Raw genomic sequence first — 15,606 nt, forward strand, 5'->3', positions numbered from 1 at the left:
AATTTATACTGAATATATTTTGACTTTTAATTAATGTTCGCATCCTCTTTGAATTCATGAAACTAAAAAAAAACAACATAAGAGTTGAAAAATACAAATTTCCTTGTAGTTCTAGATCTAGTGACATGATTTAATGATTATAAAAAAAACCCTCCCTTTCCTCCTTACTTTCTGTCTGACTGCTGTTGATGACGCAAAATTAAAGACGCAAGACATCCATGGCACCAAAGACTTACAAAATATTTCAATTTGTTTTCAATCCAGCCATCCAAAGTCAATTTGTTTTCAATCCAGCCATCCAAAATGTTCCTATCATGTGCTTCCATCCAGATGAATGTAAGTGGTCCTTCCAAAGGTCATCCTTTGTTTTCCATAAAAATAATCCTTCCTTTGTCTTTCCTATGTAATTGATCAATCCTTCTCATCCTTCCTTTGTAATGCATTACTTACAAATTAATGATTTGATAATTGTTCACTAAACTCAAGGTTGTTGGTACTCATTTAAATAGCACATTTATACAATTCTAAGGAGAAAACACAACAAGTTGTTTTGATTTAAATTCAGAAAGTTATATGAAATACTCCACACCCCTTACTAGAGCTATCTCCTTTGTTTGATAGACAGCTTTTCCATTCTTTCATGATGATGTAAGAGATAAACCACATTTCTCCAGTTAAAGCTACCAACAATTAAAATAAATCAGTACCCTATAACCAAAAATATGTGGCTTTCCCTCATTCCTTTCTGTCCATAAATCTCCAAAAAATACAATACATTTCTTTCTGAAATTTCCAAACATCCTTTACTTCCAAAATGTTAATCCTTTTTTCCTTCATGATTTTCAGAAACTGTTGATATTTATCATGATTATCAAGCATAATTATGCTCGTCCTTATATGATTTTTTTACAGGTAAGACAAATTTCTCCAGTAAAAGATGCCACCAATAGGTTTCAAGGTGCACCTTAAACCAAGAAATATATGGCTCCCTGCCATTTTAAATGTTTATTTGAGTCCTTTCCATCCATTTCGCTTAGTTTGTATATCCTTGGATTACTTCTGCTTTGTACCGAGTCCGTTTTCAAGGTCATGAAGGTCACATACACCATGATTAGCACTAATTCTATTTGAATGACACTTCACTCAGATATTCTGTGGATAAAAGTTTTTTTGGGTCGATTTACAAGGTCATGTAGGTCACATCCACCATGCATAGCACTAAATCTATTTGAATGACACTTCACAAAGATGTTCCTTGGATAAAGTTTTTTGGGGTCGATTTACAGGGTCTTGAAGGTCACAGCCACCACGCTAAGCACTTAATTTCTAATTTGTTGTACCTGGAATGTTAGAATCAGTCATCTGATTTTACAAAACGTGTGTATAAGGGTGAGGTGAAAGACTTTTACCAAATGGCAGAGGACAATTTAAATTGTGAATAAATTTTGTTTTTGCTGGATAAGAAATTTAAATACATGAACTGTTTTAGGAGAATTTTCAACTTTTAACTCAATTTCTTTTCTTTAGCATGAAATATTAGAAATTACCATAAACAAGCAAATTCGTTGAATTGATATCCGCCGCCGGATAAATATTGTTTATTGACGGGTGCAGAACTAATAGAAAAGTGCATTTGAAGGACTGTACCTTTTCTCACTAGTAGAGATCTATACACCTATTATGTTTTATGTTGAAATCTAATAAAGTTTCTGAGAAATAGTCCTGAAAATCGTAAACATAAAGGGCAATTACTCTAAACTAGGAAAGTTTACAGTTATGGATCTTGCACTTTGCACTTTTCCTCAGCGAGATCTATACACACATGAAGTTTCTTGTTCAAGTGTAGGGTTATGGTTCTTATGCATGGCATTTCATTTCATTGATAGCTTTACACTTAAGAAGTTTAATGTTGAAATCTTATATAGTTTCTGAGATATTGCCCTAAGAAGTTACAACATACACAAAAAACAAAAGGGCAATAACTCTTAAACGAGAAAGTGCAGGGTTATGGTTCTTATGTTCAATATTGCAAAAGTTTAAGTTCGATGCAAACCAACAAACAGACAGGGCAAAAACAATATGTCCCCCAGTATAGACTGGGAGACATGAAAAGATTGCTCACAACAAGCAATGCTATATCTATCATTATTTTGTCCAGTTTGAATTCCTCCTTGCCTGTTTAAAATTATGAGCAAGGTTAAATTTTTGATACAAGCAAATACAATAACAGACATACACATAAAATAACAGACAGACACGCCAACAACAATATACCCATGATAATTTGATTAACAAGAGGGCCTGAAAGGCCCAAGGTATCCCCCGCAACATATGCTTCGTTTGAGGATGGGTGCAAATTGGACAGATGAACATCATGATAGATGGACGGACGGAGGACAATAACACAAAACTAAGACAAAGGAAGGTTCTTAAGCCTTCACAACTCATACCAAGTTTAAATGAAATCCGCCAAAGCACTTCCAAGATATGGCTCCGGACACAAAAGTGCCTATAGTAAAAAGCATTTTTTCAAGATACAAAGGGCCATAAGTCTGTTTTTAACAGATGGCGTACAATGCCATTTGGCGTGCATCATCCTCTTATGCATATATATACTCATACCAAGTTTCAATGAAATCCGCCAAAAAACTTCCAAGATATGGCTCCGGACACTAAAAAGCATTTTTTCAAGATACAAAGGGCCATAAGTCTGTTTTTAACAGATGGTGTACAATGCCATTTGGCGTGCATCATCCTTTTATGCATGTATATACTCATACCAAGTTTAAATGAAATCCACCAAAGAACTTCCAAGATATGGCTCTGGACACAAAAGTGCCGGACGGACAGCCGGAAGGACGGACGGACAACGCCAAAACAATATCCCTCCGCCTCTGGCGGGGGATAAAAAGCATATTTACCTTTAATGATGTCTTCAAAGTTTTTCAAACAAACCAACAGTTCCTCAGCAGATGCATTGTCCATTTCTATTTCGCCTAAGAAACAATAAAAATACATAAAGCTTTACACATGATTATACTTATTTAATCCTTTACTGTACTTAATCAATGCCCATTAATTTTGTGATTGGTCCTATTTGAAAGCATAAGCTCAGCGACATAAATGACAAAATGAAAATATGCAATACAAGTTAAACTATTTGGTAGCTCGGGCGTATTTCTTTTTAGCAAATAGCAAACCTGGATAGCTCTAACGGTATTTGTTTGCAAAGTCTGTTGAAACATTGACAACAATATTTGCCTCCATAGGATGACATATGCCCCCGATAATGAGTTATGAGCATTTTTTGAAACCTAAACACATATTTCAAAACCTGAACGTGTTCCCTAAGTTCAAGGCCAAAGGGGTCAAAAATTGTGTGTGTATGGAAATGCCTTGTCCATATACACATGCATACCAAATGTGAATCTTACATCTGAAGCGACAAAGAAGTTTTAAGCATTTTATTTTTCGAAACTTATATGCAAAGTGTGACAGACAGACTGACAGTGCGATCACTATATGCTCTCCTTCGGGTTCATAAAAATAGTAAGATAATCTGTCAGAATATGTCTGTATGTTAAAGCTTGCATTTAGTTAGATAAGAGAATTTGTTTTTAAATGAAATAATTCTTAACCTTATATTCTGATTCTCTATAAAAAAAAATAATATTCAGAAGGTAATATTGTATGCACAAGTTTATTTCTAAAAAACCTTTATAACAAATTTACATTCAATTTGTCTTGAAAAACTTCTGCTTACCAAAAATGGCCAGTGTCTCGAATTGAACCCGACAAACTAAATTATTACTTGCAATTTCCGAGCATTGAAGTGTCCATTTTGACGAGTGTAGCATTTTTGCGTTTTCATATTGAAAAGCATGTGATAAACAATAATAAAACAAGCAATTTCCACCTTCTCACCAAAGTTTTGAAGAGTTTAAATTTTAAGTACAGGATATCCTAAATGCAAACATGAAATGTGTTTGTTAGAAACACTATGTCCCTTTTTGCGCCGCTTTGAAGCCATATATTTGACATTTGACCTTGAATGATGACCTTGACCTTTCACCACTCAAAATGTGCAGCTCCATGAGATACGCATTCCTGCCAAATATCAAGTTGCTATCTTCAATATTGCAAAAGTGATGGCAAAATGTTAAAGTTGGAGCAAACAGACAGGCCAACAGACAAACAGGGCAAAAACAATATGCCCCCCACCATAGTGGTGGGGGACACAAAAATAATCTTATAGTGCTTAGCTTAATTTAATGTTGTCCAAGCCTGGGTTCGATATCAGAAGCCCCTGCTTAAAATCATGTTACCAACAGATACATGGGATTACAGAAACCTAGATTTATCATAGAAAATGTTAATATACAGTGGAACAAACAAAACACAATTAACTTACCACATATGGCATCTTCTGAATAGCTTGTCTCCTTGATGCGCATTCCACTCTGAATTGAAAGGATAAGCAAAAAAAGGTCAACGGCTAATATTATTGTTTTCATGATAATAGACAGATATTTGCACATCAAACTGACATTCAGACATATATATAAAGAAGGACAAATGTATACATCATAGTGTTTTGTGGTATGGTATAATATTAGACAGTTAATTCATTTGTGTATGTGTAATAAGGAGGGTCATTTTCCTGACTTAAGTGTGTGTTTTCCTACTTAGGCTCTACCCAGTCAATAAGAGCCACCTAGTTACCAAGTTGACTGTCCCCCGGTAGACATCTATAATGCGGCATTATTTAATGATGACATGTGAACTGTAAATTGAACGCTTTCGATAAATACAGATTTTAAAACAAATTAAACCTTATAATAAAAGAATGATAGTAAGTTCACTATGCTGAACGAAAAAACAAAAACTTACAAGCTCGCTTTTTGTTATTTTTTCATTTAGTTTCGTCATAAACAATTCCAAATAATGAAATCTAAACTCGCATTTTAACTGGCCAGACTTGTCAACAACTGCATTCGTGTTAACATCCACCGTATAAAATGAGCAGATAATTGTGACAACTAAATATTTCAAAGATTAAGGAATGTATAATATTCTAAGAGAGCACCGAACAGTTATGAAACAAAACAGAAGAACGATCGCGATGTGATTTATATTATACCCATTCAATTTCTGACTGTTTACCTGTGAATCAAATGCATTGAAAAAAATTACCTGAATGTACCCCACTGTAAGTGTAAAAAGCCCATCCATAGCTTGGCATCCTCAACATTTCCTCCTTGCTCTATGCACTGGTGGCAAGCTGAAACCTTCAATTCCTCGTAGGTTTGGTAGTCTTTATCCCACTGGCGATTCTTCTCCTTGACATGTCTGTGAGGCTTACTTTTCCATGGCCATCCTGTCAAAATTTTGGGAAAATGATGGATCTAAAATAAATAATCAGGGTTTTACAATCATGTCAAATTTAAGGGTCCCTAGGACTCTTCAGTAAATAATTTTCAGGGGTCATGCCAATAAAAATGGAAGTCCCAATATAACTTATTGGTAGAAACTTGCACTTGTTTGACTGATTCCACATATTTTGAACTCGTTTGATAAACTGCTCGTAGGTCACCTTGTTTTCATATTTTTGCAGACGAAGAGACTAATTAAATTCATGCCATTTGAGTTACAAGCGGCAAATGTATTAAAGTTCTTACATTTCTACTAATACCAAGCTGGAAGGCTGGACGCACCGTTCTTAACCAGAATACTTGAAGATACGAGATCCTAATGCTGAGAACTTCTAGAGACAACTAAAACAACTACACAAATGTTTTGCTTTCGTCATCAAATGTACTACACCTCATAGTTCTGGGTTACACACCACTTAACTATTTACCACAGTATGCTTAATATGCTGGCTGTATCAAAGTTAATTAGTCAAAACTTAAAAATATAGTAAACGATTGTTTACGTAAACAATAGCCGTAATCTATCACACACCTATAAAATAAAAGATTGTATATATTTTTATAGTTTAATCTTGCTTGCCAGATAATAGGTATCATAACCTCAATAAGCTTCTCTTTCATATCGACATAAATAGCTCACATTTACACAATCTAAATTTGGGACTTGAGAAACATATTTTATTTCCAAAATAATAAAAAAAATACAAAATATACATAGCAATACAACTATTTTTAAGAAAGGGTAGGACCCTAAGTTCTTACAACATTAAAAGTGGGCTTTTCCGGTGTGTTACTGACATTACATGTTGGTGACGACAGCGTGATTTTGTAAAGCTCTTTGTTACAAGGTCAAAAGTACATTAAATTGCCATAAAAAAATGAGAATGAGCGTTTTATTAACTATATACAATTTACCGAACATGATATTTACTGAAACCTCCATAAATCGTAAAAGGTAAACATTCTATTTTTACAGATTGATTTCTGCACAAAACGACACCGTTGATTCTCATAATCAATACTCATCGTCTGCTAAAATTGTGATCTGGCTGGCTAGCACGGCTATCTGAGCATTAGGGGTTCAGCTTCTGGGTGCGGATCATCAAGGGGTTCAATTGTCATATAATTCCTCAAAGAGCATCACGTCTAAAATTCTTTAAATATACATACATAAATAATAGCACGGTGTAGATGCATATCGGTCGTCTCTGTGTCAAATGCTGCCTCTCTTACTCTCTGTTCTTAAACAATAATATAGATGATGGAAATTCACAAAACAGGTAAACAAAGAACATCTAAAATTAAAACCCATAAACACATTCATACATAAAAAAAGATGGTCCATGAGTTGAAGCATATATCCTGCTACATGTAGAGGTTGACAGTATTCCGCATGTCCAAACACTTATCACAAACTCTATCGAAGATGAAATGATCATGAGGATGGTGGAACAAACGTGCAGACATTTCACTTTAATGACTTTTTAACATAGATTTCCCATAATATGTCAAATATCTAGTGTCATTGATATCATCTTTATGATCAAATCCTTACGTTCAATGTATGCTTTATAGTAATTGTCATCAATTTAAATTAAAAAATGCCTACTTTCGCTTCTGTTGTGGCATGTTAAGCCTCTTGATCAGCTCACTTTTCTGGCATGGGAAAAGCCTACTAGTTGTCGATTGACACTGGCATGGGAACACTCTTTATTACATTTAAGGCCATATAGCCGTTCCTCGCAACAATGGGAATGGTGTACTTAAACAGGGTTTTACGGGACGCGATATTCGGCGTCAAATACGCATAAAATGCCAGTCAGGAGTGGACCCGTCATATTTGTTAATTTGCGTCCCATGGGACGCACACTCATTTTGACGTATTCGTTCTTGTAATATCAAGACGCTCTGAAAGACATCTGCAGTAAGCAATTTTCTAGAAGGATGTACGAGTTGTCTCGCTTGATGATTTATCGACCAATTGAGTTATTAAGCACCTGCTGTTTATAGGTGCAAAGTCATGAATTGAGATTACATTCCTTAAATGTGAGCTATTTATGTCACAATGAAAGAAAAGCTTACTGAGATTACGATAGCTTATTATCTGGCAAGCAAGATTAAACTATAAAAAATAAATACTATCTTTACTTTTATAGGTGTGTGTTAAATCTCGGCTATTGTTTACGCTAATAATCTATTACTATACTTTTAACTTATTGACTTTGACACAGCCAGCATATTTAGCATATTTTCACTGCTTGTAACTCAAGTTATATTGGGACCCCCATTTGTATTGACAGGACACCTAAAAATTATTAACTAGGGTCCTAGGGACCCCTAAAATTTGACATGAATGTTAAACCCTGCTTTAAGCATCCCAATGATTAAATGAATACATTTATCATGAAATAAATTTATTAAAACTTATCAGAGAGGCCAGGGTTTTTTTCCCACTTTTTGGGAAGATAGCCCATGGCATTGGAATTGGGAATTTTATCGGCATTTTCATGAAATTGGGAAAATTAGCCTTTTTTCCACACGAAAAGTCCACTAATTAGGGAAATACTAAATTTGATATAACACTTTATAATCATTAAAATTAAAAGAACAAAATCATAAAATACTTTGTTAGATGTAATTGAATCAAAATTGAGATAAAATACGCATAAGACACTTCTTTCTAAAAAAAAAAAAAAAAAAAATTTTTTTTTTTTTTGGAAATTGGGAATTTTTTGCCACATTTTGGGAAAAAAGTATACTTTTTGGGATTGGGAACATAGCCGAATTTCGGCCATAAAATCGGGCAAAAAAAAAACCTGGAGGCAGCATTGTGTCAGAGAGCCCACCAATATGCATCTTCACCATGAAAAGGAACAGTGAAACACAATATAAAAAACAATTACTGTCTGGCATCATAACGGATCAATGACGAAATACAATCAATATATATATAAATGTAACTATTGGACATGATTACCTATGCGAGTATAAATGTGCATGCATTAAACATGTTGTTTTTTTTCATCAGCAATAATTGAATGGCTTTGCTATTGTTTACGTTTAGGCGGAAGTGGTTTTAAAACAGGACAACAACCACTATAATGCTAAACAATCTATACAAAATTAAGTAAACTAAGGAAACCTTTGACCTAATGCTTTCATATTCTTAACATACCACATGGATTAATGTATTGAAAACGCATTTATTGAAAATAATTGACAGAAAAATAACGAGTCCAAGTTGAGTAAATATCGCAAATCTAATGCAGAAATGCAGCTCAAACTCACTTACCTATATAGACTGTGTTGAATTCACAATATAATTAACTAAATAATTATAATTAGCAAATGTGTAAATAATGTTTTACAAAGATGACAATTTCGTGATTATGACCAGCAAGCTGATTTCAAGATGGCGGAATAGTAATGTGAATGGAATCAGCTGGATAAAAGGAGAGTTCTCATTGGTCAAATCATAGTTTGAAACATAGTTTGACACTATGATTCTTGCAATATGATTGGATGTTGAAATACAGTATTATAAGTTAGGTTGAGAGCTAAGGCCATAGCCCACAAGACTGTAAGGGACAACTGTGATTGGAAAAGAGAGAGAGAGGGGGAGGGAGGGAGGGAGAAGAGAGAGAGAGAGAGAGAGAGAGAGAGAGAGAGAGAGAGAGAGAGAGAGAGAGAGAGAGAGAGAGGGGGGGGGGAGGAGGGAGCAAGAACATGAACAAGAGGCTAAAATGGTATATCCTATGTAAACTTTATCATTAAATCTTATCAAAATGTTTTCGATACAAAATCAATATGAGATTTAACAACATAGGATCTATAAAAATTATGAACATTTACATCTGCTAAGATCTTACTTTATAACCAATTTTGTAGAATTTGCAATCATTTTAAGAAAAGAAAAAACATGTAATAATTAAGAATGATAGTTTTTCAAACTATTTACATGTATTAATTTTTCCTAAACCCTTTACCAAACAATAACAAGATTTTAACAGTTAATGTGGGAAAAGGAATCATTCCTCAAACTGAGTAATTCTTCGTTATCCCACTATGATTTCTACCCAAAGCAATTTATACTGAATATATTTTGACTTTTAATTAATGTTCGCATCCTCTTTGAATTCAAGAAACTAAAAAAAAAACAACATAAGAGTTGAAAAATACAAATTTCCTTGTAGTTCTAGATCTAGTGACATGATTTAATGATTATAAAAAAAAAACCTCCCTTTCCTCCTTACTTTCTGTCTGACTGCTGTTGATGACGCAAAATTAAAGACGCAAGACATCCATGGCACCAAAGACTTACAAAATATTTCAATTTGTTTTCAATCCAGCCATCCAAAGTCAATTTGTTTTCAATCCAGCCATCCAAAATGTTCCTATCATGTGCTTCCATCCAGATGAATGTAAGTGGTCCTTCCAAAGGTCATCCTTTGTTTTCCATAAAAATAATCCTTCCTTTGTCTTTCCTATGTAATTGATCAATCCTTCTCATCCTTCCTTTGTAATGCATTACTTACAAATTAATGATTTGATAATTGTTCACTAAACTCAAGGTTGTTGGTACTCATTTAAATAGCACATTTATACAATTCTAAGGAGAAAACACAACAAGTTGTTTTGATTTAAATTCAGAAAGTTATATGAAATACTCCACACCCCTTACTAGAGCTATCTCCTTTGTTTGATAGACAGCTTTTCCATTCTTTCATGATGATGTAAGAGATAAACCACATTTCTCCAGTTAAAGCTACCAACAATTAAAATAAATCAGTACCCTATAACCAAAAATATGTGGCTTTCCCTCATTCCTTTCTGTCCATAAATCTCCAAAAAATACAATACATTTCTTTCTGAAATTTCCAAACATCCTTTACTTCCAAAATGTTAATCCTTTTTTCCTTCATGATTTTCAGAAACTGTTGATATTTATCATGATTATCAAGCATAATTATGCTCGTCCTTATATGATTTTTTTACAGGTAAGACACATTTCTCCAGTAAAAGATGCCACCAATAGGTTTCAAGGTGCACCTTAAACCAAGAAATATATGGCTCCCTGCCATTTTAAATGTTTATTTGAGTCCTTTCCATCCATTTCGCTTAGTTTGTATATCCTTGGATTACTTCTGCTTTGTACCGAGTCCGTTTTCAAGGTCATGAAGGTCACATACACCATGATTAGCACTAATTCTATTTGAATGACACTTCACTCAGATATTCTGTGGATAAAAGTTTTTTTGGGTCGATTTACAAGGTCATGTAGGTCACATCCACCATGCATAGCACTAAATCTATTTGAATGACACTTCACAAAGATGTTCCTTGGATAAAGTTTTTTGGGGTCGATTTACAGGGTCTTGAAGGTCACAGCCACCACGCTAAGCATTTAATTTCTAATTTGTTGTACCTGGAATGTTAGAATCAGTCATCTGATTTTACAAAACGTGTGTATAAGGGTGAGGTGAAAGACTTTTACCAAATGGCAGAGGACAATTTAAATTGTGAATAAATTTTGTTTTTGCTGGATAAGAAATTTAAATACATGAACTGTTTTAGGAGAATTTTCAACTTTTAACTCAATTTCTTTTCTTTAGCATGAAATATTAGAAATTACCATAAACAAGCAAATTCGTTGAATTGATATCCGCCGCCGGATAAATATTGTTTATTGACGGGTGCAGAACTAATAGAAAAGTGCATTTGAAGGACTGTACCTTTTCTCACTAGTAGAGATCTATACACCTATTATGTTTTATGTTGAAATCTAATAAAGTTTCTGAGAAATAGTCCTGAAAATCGTAAACATAAAGGGCAATTACTCTAAACTAGGAAAGTTTACAGTTATGGATCTTGCACTTTGCACTTTTCCTCAGCGAGATCTATACACACATGAAGTTTCTTGTTCAAGTGTAGGGTTATGGTTCTTATGCATGGCATTTCATTTCATTGATAGCTTTACACTTAAGAAGTTTAATGTTGAAATCTTATATAGTTTCTGAGATATTGCCCTAAGAAGTTACAACATACACAAAAAACAAAAGGGCAATAACTCTTAAACGAGAAAGTGCAGGGTTATGGTTCTTATGTTCAATATTGCAAAAGTTTAAGTTCGATGCAAACCAACAAACAGACAGGGCAAAAACAATATGTCCCCCAGTATAGACTGGGAGACATGAAAAGATTGCTCACAACAAGCAATGCTATATCTATCATTATTTTGTCCAGTTTGAATTCCTCCTTGCCTGTTTAAAATTATGAGCAAGGTTAAATTTTTGATACAAGCAAATACAATAACAGACATACACATAAAATAACAGACAGACACGCCAACAACAATATACCCATGATAATTTGATTAACAAGAGGGCCTGAAAGGCCCAAGGTATCCCCCGCAACATATGCTTCGTTTGAGGATGGGTGCAAATTGGACAGATGAACATCATGATAGATGGACGGACGGAGGACAATAACACAAAACTAAGACAAAGGAAGGTTCTTAAGCCTTCACAACTCATACCAAGTTTAAATGAAATCCGCCAAAGCACTTCCAAGATATGGCTCCGGACACAAAAGTGCCTATAGTAAAAAGCATTTTTTCAAGATACAAAGGGCCATAAGTCTGTTTTTAACAGATGGCGTACAATGCCATTTGGCGTGCATCATCCTCTTATGCATATATATACTCATACCAAGTTTCAATGAAATCCGCCAAAAAACTTCCAAGATATGGCTCCGGACACTAAAAAGCATTTTTTCAAGATACAAAGGGCCATAAGTCTGTTTTTAACAGATGGTGTACAATGCCATTTGGCGTGCATCATCCTTTTATGCATGTATATACTCATACCAAGTTTAAATGAAATCCACCAAAGAACTTCCAAGATATGGCTCTGGACACAAAAGTGCCGGACGGACAGCCGGAAGGACGGACGGACAACGCCAAAACAATATCCCTCCGCCTCTGGCGGGGGATAAAAAGCATATTTACCTTTAATGATGTCTTCAAAGTTTTTCAAACAAACCAACAGTTCCTCAGCAGATGCATTGTCCATTTCTATTTCGCCTAAGAAACAATAAAAATACATAAAGCTTTACACATGATTATACTTATTTAATCCTTTACTGTACTTAATCAATGCCCATTAATTTTGTGATTGGTCCTATTTGAAAGCATAAGCTCAGCGACATAAATGACAAAATGAAAATATGCAATACAAGTTAAACTATTTGGTAGCTCGGGCGTATTTCTTTTTAGCAAATAGCAAACCTGGATAGCTCTAACGGTATTTGTTTGCAAAGTCTGTTGAAACATTGACAACAATATTTGCCTCCATAGGATGACATATGCCCCCGATAATGAGTTATGAGCATTTTTTGAAACCTAAACACATATTTCAAAACCTGAACGTGTTCCCCAAGTTCAAGGCCAAAGGGGTCAAAAATTGTGTGTGTATGGAAATGCCTTGTCCATATACACATGCATACCAAATGTGAATCTTACATCTGAAGCGACAAAGAAGTTTTAAGCATTTTATTTTTCGAAACTTATATGCAAAGTGTGACAGACAGACTGACAGTGCGATCACTATATGCTCTCCTTCGGGTTCATAAAAATAGTAAGATAATCTTTCAGAATATGTCTGTATGTTAAAGCTTGCATTTAGTTAGATAAGAGAATTTGTTTTTAAATGAAATAATTCTTAACCTTATATTCTGATTCTCTATAAAAAAAATTAATATTCAGAAGGTAATATTGTATGCACAAGTTTATTTCTAAAAAACCTTTATAACAAATTTACATTCAATTTGTCTTGAAAAACTTCTGCTTACCAAAAATGGCCAGTGTCTCGAATTGAACCCGACAAACTAAATTATTACTTGCAATTTCCGAGCATTGAAGTGTCCATTTTGACGAGTGTAGCATTTTTGCGTTTTCATATTGAAAAGCATGTGATAAACAATAATAAAACAAGCAATTTCCACCTTCTCACCAAAGTTTTGAAGAGTTTAAATTTTAAGTACAGGATATCCTAAATGCAAACATGAAATGTGTTTGTTAGAAACACTATGTCCCTTTTTGCGCCGCTTTGAAGCCATATATTTGACATTTGACCTTGAATGATGACCTTGACCTTTCACCACTCAAAATGTGCAGCTCCATGAGATACGCATTCCTGCCAAATATCAAGTTGCTATCTTCAATATTGCAAAAGTGATGGCAAAATGTTAAAGTTGGAGCAAACAGACAGGCCAACAGACAAACAGGGCAAAAACAATATGCCCCCCACCATAGTGGTGGGGGACACAAAAATAATCTTATAGTGCTTAGCTTAATTTAATGTTGTCCAAGCCTGGGTTCGATATCAGAAGCCCCTGCTTAAAATCATGTTACCAACAGATACATGGGATTACAGAAACCTAGATTTATCATAGAAAATGTTAATATACAGTGGAACAAACAAAACACAATTAACTTACCACATATGGCATCTTCTGAATAGCTTGTCTCCTTGATGCGCATTCCACTCTGAATTGAAAGGATAAGCAAAAAAAGGTCAACGGCTAATATTATTGTTTTCATGATAATAGACAGATATTTGCACATCAAACTGACATTCAGACATATATATAAAGAAGGACAAATGTATACATCATAGTGTTTTGTGGTATGGTATAATATTAGACAATTAATTCATTTGTGTATGTGTAATAAGGAGGGTCATTTTCCTGACTTAAGTGTGTGTTTTCCTACTTAGGCTCTACCCAGTCAATAAGAGCCACCTAGTTACCAAGTTGACTGTCCCCCGGTAGACATCTATAATGCGGCATTATTTAATGATGACATGTGAACTGTAAATTGAACGCTTTCGATAAATACAGATTTTAAAACAAATTAAACCTTATAATAAAAGAATGATAGTAAGTTCACTATGCTGAACGAAAAAACAAAAACTTACAAGCTCGCTTTTTGTTATTTTTTCATTTAGTTTCGTCATAAACAATTCCAAATAATGAAATCTAAACTCGCATTTTAACTGGCCAGACTTGTCAACAACTGCATTCGTGTTAACATCCACCGTATAAAATGAGCAGATAATTGTGACAACTAAATATTTCAAAGATTAAGGAATGTATAATATTCTAAGAGAGCACCGAACAGTTATGAAACAAAACAGAAGAACGATCGCGATGTGATTTATATTATACCCATTCAATTTCTGACTGTTTACCTGTGAATCAAATGCATTGAAAAAAATTACCTGAATGTACCCCACTGTAAGTGTAAAAAGCCCATCCATAGCTTGGCATCCTCAACATTTCCTCCTTGCTCTATGCACTGGTGGCAAGCTGAAACCTTCAATTCCTCGTAGGTTTGGTAGTCTTTATCCCACTGGCGATCCTTCTCCTTGACATGTCTGTGAGGCTTACTTTTCCATGGCCATCCTGTCAAAATTTTGGGAAAATGATGGATCTAAAATAAATAATCAGGGTTTTACAATCATGTCAAATTTAAGGGTCCCTAGGACTCTTCAGTAAATAATTTTCAGGGGTCATGCCAATAAAAATGGAAGTCCCAATATAACTTATTGGTAGAAACTTGCACTTGTTTGACTGATTCCACATATTTTGAACTCGTTTGATAAACTGCTCGTAGGTCACCTTGTTTTCATATTTTTGCAGACGAAGAGACTAATTAAATTCATGCCATTTGAGTTACAAGCGGCAAATGTATTAAAGTTCTTACATTTCTACTAATACCAAGCTGGAAGGCTGGACGCACCGTTCTTAACCAGAATACTTGAAGATACGAGATCCTAATGCTGAGAACTTCTAGAGACAACTAAAACAACTACACAAATGTTTTGCTTTCGTCATCAAATGTACTACACCTCATAGTTCTGGGTTACACACCACTTAACTATTTACCACAGTATGCTTAATATGCTGGCTGTATCAAAGTTAATTAGTCAAAACTTAAAAATATAGTAAACGATTGTTTACGTAAACAATAGCCGTAATCTATCACACACCTATAAAATAAAAGATTGTATATATTTTTATAGTTTAATCTTGCTTGCCAGATAATAAGGTATCATAACCTCAATAAGCTTCTCTTTCATATCGACATAAATAGCTCACATTTACACAATCTAAA

At 34.3% G+C, this 15,606-nt stretch overlaps 2 protein-coding genes and 1 long non-coding RNA gene across 3 annotated transcripts in view; 2 read left to right on the forward strand and 1 right to left on the reverse strand.

Annotated features, from left to right (window-relative positions):
- The window catches only part of LOC127879036 (uncharacterized), a 465,202-nt gene that overhangs the window by 367,770 nt on the left and 81,826 nt on the right, over window positions 1-15,606 (forward strand). The gene's annotated exons all lie outside the window — the stretch shown is intronic.
- Window positions 1-15,606, forward strand: part of LOC127879042 (uncharacterized) — a 484,339-nt gene that overhangs the window by 185,547 nt on the left and 283,186 nt on the right. The gene's annotated exons all lie outside the window — the stretch shown is intronic.
- Window positions 1,010-14,921, reverse strand: LOC127879052 (uncharacterized). Its single transcript, XR_008048898.1, has 4 exons — window positions 14,711-14,921; window positions 13,929-13,977; window positions 12,439-12,513; window positions 1,010-1,340 (listed from the first exon to the last, which is right to left on the reverse strand). It is a non-coding gene; the product is annotated as an uncharacterized LOC127879052 (long non-coding RNA).

The sequence above is a fragment of the Dreissena polymorpha genome, chromosome 4 (genome assembly GCF_020536995.1).
Source record: "Dreissena polymorpha isolate Duluth1 chromosome 4, UMN_Dpol_1.0, whole genome shotgun sequence".
Lineage (NCBI taxonomy): Eukaryota > Metazoa > Mollusca > Bivalvia > Myida > Dreissenidae > Dreissena > Dreissena polymorpha.